Here is a 7,463-nt window from a genome sequence, read left to right on the forward strand (position 1 = left end):
TACCAGAAGCACCTACACCCCTTTTATAACACCTTTAGGCCCTGCAAAAATCCCCCACACACCTGCAGCAGTACACCACAAGCACAAGACTTTACTTCGACGACAATTCAACTATAGCGACTCCAATTTAGTTTGTTTCGAACGTCAAGCATTGCTATGATGTTTTCACATTTCCAGCCACTTAAACAACATATAAACACTTCATAAAAACACCATAAACACCACTTTTAAAGGAAAACCCTTACCTTAACCTAAACTCGTCAAACACGCCAAAATTATCAAAGCGTGGATTCTGGACAGCCTGCTGTCTTGTATTGTCGCTTAGTTTCGAAGGGGTAATTGAGGGAAACAGGATTTGTGTCCTCAATAAAAGTTATATACATGTGTCTTAGGTTCGCAATCAATTTAGAATCACCCCTACAACACTTTTGTACAAAATGATATGCCCAAAATACCAATAGCAGTCCTTGTAGAATTTTTAAAACGAAATCTGGGCAATAGCTCCTCTACACTTCACTACCCTTTTTCGAGAAGCTAAATGCATAACTGTATTTTGAAGTATACATGAAAGTTATAGAACTATGAAATATCTTTCCAAAACATATTTTACCACCCAAAACGAAGCTGTACACAACAAGTTATACCAATATTACTAACAACTGTCCCTTCCAAAAACGGGTTTGTTAACTAGTTTCTAACATTTTCCCTCTTTGTTCTTTCAACTTTCTCTCAAGTTCCAAGCGGAAGAATTAATTCTGTAGACATCGTAAGATACATATATACACCCCACGGGGTTGAGGAACATCATAGCTAATTAATTCGCGGAGAAAAATTGGAAACTTACCTTAGTTTCTCCAAAACTGCCACTCTTATCTTCCTCATGTTGTTTCCTCTCCTTGGCTGATATTTTTGGATAGAAACTGAAGTTATATATCACATAACACACATATCTATATCTCCACGTGCTTGAGGAATACCGTAGATATTTAATTCACGGAGGAAAAGTTGGAGACTCACCTTTGTTTTTCTTGTTGCCGTAGCTAGCTTCCCTTAGGGTCCAAGTATTCCTTTCCTTTGTTCTCTCTAATTTTCAGCTCAAGTAGAATAGGAAATGAATTAGTATTCATCCAAACACACTTATATACACCTCTTTAAAAGGTACCACTTGGCAGCCCCCTAGGGTGACACGTGGAAGCCTCCTAGGGTGACACGTCAACCCATGTGGCCAATCACATGCTGCCATATGGCATCGGGGTCCACCCCCCCAAGCATACAGGTGAGTCACCTGCTTGCTTCACTTTCGTAAGTTCGGAAACTAGTTTTTTCTCCCTCTCGTAGGTTCGTCATCTCACCTTATTTTAAGAGCCTATATAATCTGTGCTACACATGCTTGGTATGTCCTCCAGTAGCTCAAGTATATAAGACTTTTACATTAATAACTTACGTATGTAAATCGAGTTCTACGACTCCTTACTTGACCTCCAACTCCTTCAGACTACTCATGACCCTATTTCCAACCTTTCCTACCATGGGGCATCACATTCTCCCTTCCTTGGAGTCGTTTGATAGCATTATAGACTATCCCACTCACATGACGACTTCTAAGAAACTTAAGAGCCTTCCCAAAAACTTAAGAAGCTTAAGAAGCGTTCCAAGGACCAAAATACGGGGTGTAACATCCTTCCCCCCTTTAGAACATTCGTCCTCGAATGTGAACCAAAACCTTCCTCCGGATCTTATACCGACCATATGGAGAGTTCCTCTATCCCGTTGCCATAACATATACTTTTATTGAGCAATCAATATCAAAGTTCCAAAGGTTAGGATTACTTGTAGATGTAGGGAATAGGTACGGATACTTGTGTTTCATTTCCTCTTTTATTTCCCAGGGGGTCACCCATCCTAGTACTACTCTCACCCATGCACGCTTAACTTTGGAGTTCTTATGGGATCCGGTGCGTTAGTGTTGGTATGATCGCATCCATCCCTTATGATATCTCGTTTTATGTTTAAACGTTCCCATTTACATATGATAGCGTAAGTTGATTTTCTCCTATGCTTGTACTTCTCTTGTCCACTTCCCCCCTTTAGGGTGTATCCATGTCATTGTCTGTTTATTTCTAATTTTCCGAATGCATAGGAGTCCTTTCTAACCTATTTAATATACTGCATTATTTCCATATCTTCCTTTACATCCCCTATACTTTGGGTTACCCATGTACGAAACCTTAATACAATCATGAGGTGCTTAGAATTCTCAATTTACAGTACCAGCTCCAGTCTTGAACACTGATACTCGAGTAATATCCTTGATGTAGCAGTGTATTCAAAGCCACATTCCATTCATCACGATGAGTAATTAGCTCGTGCTCATAATTGGTTCAAATTCTCCATTCGGGAGCACTTATACTTTGATGATCCGTGTTTCAAGCTTCGTCATAATACTAGCCTTATTCCTGTGGATACCACTTGACCTTTTATTCTGAACATTCCCTATAAATCTGTGTAAGTCTTTCTTATTCATTCTCTACTTACTTTTCTGTCTTCCACTTAACTCATTCTGCTTTACACATTTCACTGTATCGGCACGCACTAACAGTCTAGTTTGTCACACTTGCTTTCGCTTCTCTTACTTACCCTCAACTTTTCTCCTATTTCACTATAGAGGAGATTTCTCATCCTTTCTTTTTTTTGTTACGTATATATTACAACATCAATTCAGTCGGTACCTTAATATATCATTCTATCCAGATCTATCAGTCTTCCTTAAATCACCCCTTAGGATCACCAGTCTTTGCCAAATTCATTTCACCATACCAGTATTAACCTCCTAGTTTCTATTGCCATCAATTCAACAATTAACTTATTTCTCGAGGTCATCCATACTCATAGTTTTGTAAAATCTCATTCTTATTATGGACTAGGCATACGACAACCCTGTATCTCATTCTTCTTTTATTTTATAGGAAAATTCGGGCAGAGTTTCCTCTGTATTTCTTTACTATCTCAAACCTACACGCAGAAAATACCAACAGTGCCTCACAAGGCCAACACGCATAAAGATACATATATACGTATCATATCGCGTCATATCACAGCCTCACAAGGCCAACATATATATTTATATCATATCATATCGCAGCCACACAGGGCGCCTAATATCAACAATAGTATAAAATGATGGACTTACCTCACATATCCAACTCGAACTACGCCTATTAGTCTTTTCTTCTACTTTTCCTTTTAATTTTCTACTTTACATGTCAATCGTATTTCAATACCTTACCTGGCACCTATCTTTCGTTCCTTGCTTACCTGCGTACTGTGTAACTTCCAAAATTGTCAGTCACTTCCGTTTGTCGACGTTGTCTTTCATCTGAAATCAGAGGTTAGTATAAGGAATTCCACTTCCTATGACTCGGCTCTATCGCACGACCTTAGATATGAAAGAAAAAAAACATCCTAAATGTCCTGTAGCCTCCTGTTTATAGATGTGGCGCGCAACACATCAATAATCAAAACTCTACTAGACACGCTTTGTAGACACTCCGAGGATGAACTGCTCTGATACCATTTCTGTCACGACCCAACCCCGTGGGCCGCGACTAGGGTCCGACCTAAACCCCCGTATATGTAACTTTCAAATACAACCAAATTGAACTATGGGTAATGTGATAAAACACCCGAAAACCCCAATAGGTCAAATCTTTTTCACGTTCATGTAGCCTTCTTCATTCGTATCGTATCATGAAAGAGAATGCAAGCCGATAAGGCAGCCATAATGTAAAAATATTTACAACGTGTCGTATAGGCACAACCAAAATAAACTCATTAACAAATACATCCTCAATCACGATAGGCATATACACATTATTAGCACTGAGGAACGTATAATTCGATCCATATATATAGCAAGCACATGCCGAGGAATGACGGCCCGATCCATATAATGCATAATAATGATAATAATGCCGAGGAACGACGGCCCGATCCATATGTCACATGATAATGCCGAGCTATGATGGCCCGATCCATATATTATATACTGATGCCGAGGTACGATGGCCCGATCCATATATGACATGATCATGCCGAGGTACGACGGCCCGATCCTTATAATGCATAATAATGCCGAGGTATGATGGCCCGATTCGTATAATGCATAATAATGCTGAGGTACGACGGCCCGATCCCTATAATGCATAATAATGCCGAGGTACGATGGCCCGATCCGTATAATGCATAATAAAGCCAAGGTACAATGGCCCGATCCGTATATAATGTAATATGCATATACGTACATGTAGGACTCAGTAGCATATCAACTATCCCTCAACCATTATCGTAAAATATGCCCAAGAACCCCAGGTTTAGGAGCTTACACATCGAATCACTATTCAGCCTATAGAAGGCTCGAGGGTCGTAGTTTAACTACTTTAAGGCCTTTAACATTTAGGAGTGAGTACAAGTCCAGAGTCACATCCAGAGCCTGTAAATGGAACTGTCTCTAACTCATATCGTACATCGTTTCACTTACATTAAGCCATTTCAAGGAAGAGGGAGGGATAGGCTTCACGTGTATTACTTTTCTATCACGTAAAAGGCTTACAAGACCATAACTCAACCCATCGCGGGAGTTCTAACATCAAGAAGTGAATAAGATTAATGAAACATTCTCGGGATTCTATGAATGGGACTATCTCCACATTACATATACCAACCACTTAGTGCGAAGACATGCCAAAAGAAAGAAGATAAGCTTTACATACTTATGCAAAACACATGCCAAAACAAAGCTTCACATACCTCGTATGGACTTCTTTCAATCATGTCCACGTCGTCTTCCTCCGAACCTATTTAACATGGAAGAAATGCGAGTGTCAACAACCTTAAATTTTCAGTTCCCTCAGCTGCACCTTAGTATTCATGGAACCTATTTCCTTATTCGTCTCCTCGACTAGTTCTTTAATTAGTTAAGGCGTTAACAAAAATTGGGCAGCACCTCCCCTATAAAGTGCCCTATCCGAATTTCCGATTACATCCCTAAACACTATAGACAACCAACAACAACACCCTGCAGCATATATACACATGAAACATGGCGACATCACACAACACAAGCTCCAAACAACCTGCTGAAAATTATGACACCAAAATAGGGTTTCTTGTCTTTATTTCGCAAGCCTTTATTTATACGAAATGAGGGATCATGTGGATGCTACCAGCAGCACCTAAACCCCTTTTATAACACCTTTAGGCCCTGCAAAAATCCCCCACACACCTGCAGCAGTACACCACAAGCACAACACTTTACTTCGACAAAAATTCAACTATAGTGACTCCAATTTAGTTTGTTTCGAACGTCAAGCATTTCTATGATGTGTTCACATTTACATCCACTTAAACAACATATAATACACTTCATAAAAACACCATAAACACCTATTTTAAAGGAAAACCCTTAACTTAACCTAAACTCGTCAAACTCGCCAAAATTATCAAAGCGTGGATTCTGGACAGCCTACTGTCTTGTATTGTCGCTTAGTTTCGAAGGGGTAATTGAGGGAAATAGGATTTGTGTCCTCAATGAAAGTTATATACATGTGTCTTAGGTTCTCAAACAATTAAGAATCACCCCTACATCACTTTTGTACAAAATGAAATGCCCAAAATACCAACAGCAGTCCTTGTAGAATTTTCAAAATGAAATCTGGGCAGTACCTCCTCTATACTTCACCACACTTTTTCGAGATGCTAAAGGAAAAACTGGATTTTTAAGTATACATAAAAGTTATAGAAATATGAAATACCTTTCCAAAAAATGTTTAACCACCCAAAACGAAGCTGTACACAATAAGTTATACCAATATTACTAACAACTGTCCCTTCCAAAAATGGGTTTGTTAACTAGTTTTTAACGTTTTCCCTCTGTGTTCTTTCAACTTTCTTTCAAGTGTCAAGCTGAAGAATTAATTCCGTAGAAATCATAAGATACATATATACACCCCAAGGGGTTGAGGAACATCATAGCTAATTAATTCGCGGAGAAAAATTAGAGAACTTACCTTAGTTTCTCCAAAACTGCCTCTCTTATCTTCCTCATGTTTTTTCCTCTCCTTGGCTGATATTTTTGGATAGAAACTGAAGTTATACATCACATAACACACATATATATATCTCCACGTGCTTGAGGAACACCGTAGATATTTAATTCACGGAGGAAAAGTTGGAGACTCACCTTTGTTTTTCTTGTTGCTGTAGCTAGCTTCCCTTAGGGTTCAAGTTTTCCTTTCCTTTGTTCTCTTTAATTTTCAGCTCAAGTAGAATAGGAAATGAATTAGTAGTCATCCAAACACACTTATATACACCTCTTTAAAAGGTGCCATGTGGCAGCCCCCTAGGGTGACACGTGGCAGCCTCCTAGGGTGACACGTCAACCCATGTGGCCAATCACATGCTGCCATGTGGCAGCGGGGTCCACCCCCCCAATCATACAGGTGAGTCACCAGCTTTCTTGTCCCCTGCTTGCTTGAGGTGCTTGCTTGTCACCTGCTTGCTTCACTTTCGTAAGTTGGGAAACTACTTTTTGCTCCCTCTCGTAGGTTCGTCATCTCACCTTATTTTAAGAGCCTATATAATCTGTGCTATACAGGCTTGGTATGTCCTCCAGTAGCTCAAGTATATAAGACTTTTACATTAATGACTTACGTAGGTAAATCGAGTTCTACGACTCCTTACTTGACCTCCAACTCCTTCTGCCTACTCATGACCCTATTTCCAACCTTTTCTACCATGGGGCATCACATTCTCCCTTCCTTGGAGTCGTTTGATAGCGTTATAGACTATCCCACTCACATGACGACTTCTAAGAAACTTAAGAGCCTTCCCAAAAACTTAAGAAGCTTAAGAAGCATTCCAAGGTACCAAAATACAGGGTGTAACAATTTCTAGAATCAAAAACACTTAATCTCGTATAGTCTTTAAGACTCGGACCCTGTACATTTTGTACCTTTTTAACATACAACAGTTTCCAGGGAAATAGTTCGACTACTGTAGGAGTTCAATATTCAAAAGTAAATAAGAGATGTTTAAGAATGGAGTTACCCCAGAGCTCAGATCATATTCAACTTACCTAAGACAAAGACATGCCCAAAAGAAGAAGGAGAATAAGCTTTATGTAGTCTGTACTTTCCTTCAGGTGATCTGCATAGACATATTTCGTACCCGACCCATTATGGGGCTCGGTGAACCACTATGGCATCATAATCTCATTTTTGTACCAATTGCATATCAAGGAAAATGAGAGATAGTTGTACGTACTTATACTAAAATATGCCAAGAGAAAGCTTTACATACCTTGTTTGAATTATTCCTTATCCTGTTTGCCTCGCCGTCCTTTGAACCTATTCAACAGGAAAGTAATATGAATATCAACCCCTCTTAACTTTCCAGCACCCTAGGTT

The 7,463-nt window shown here is 39.4% G+C and overlaps 1 pseudogene; it reads right to left on the bottom strand.

Moving 5' to 3' along the window:
• Positions 1 to 1,861: 1,861 nt before the first annotated feature.
• On the bottom strand, positions 1,862 to 1,983 carry LOC129890938 (5S ribosomal RNA; annotated as a pseudogene).
• Positions 1,984 to 7,463: the final 5,480 nt, after the last annotated feature.

The sequence above is a fragment of the Solanum dulcamara genome, chromosome 5 (genome assembly GCF_947179165.1).
Source record: "Solanum dulcamara chromosome 5, daSolDulc1.2, whole genome shotgun sequence".
Lineage (NCBI taxonomy): Eukaryota > Viridiplantae > Streptophyta > Magnoliopsida > Solanales > Solanaceae > Solanum > Solanum dulcamara.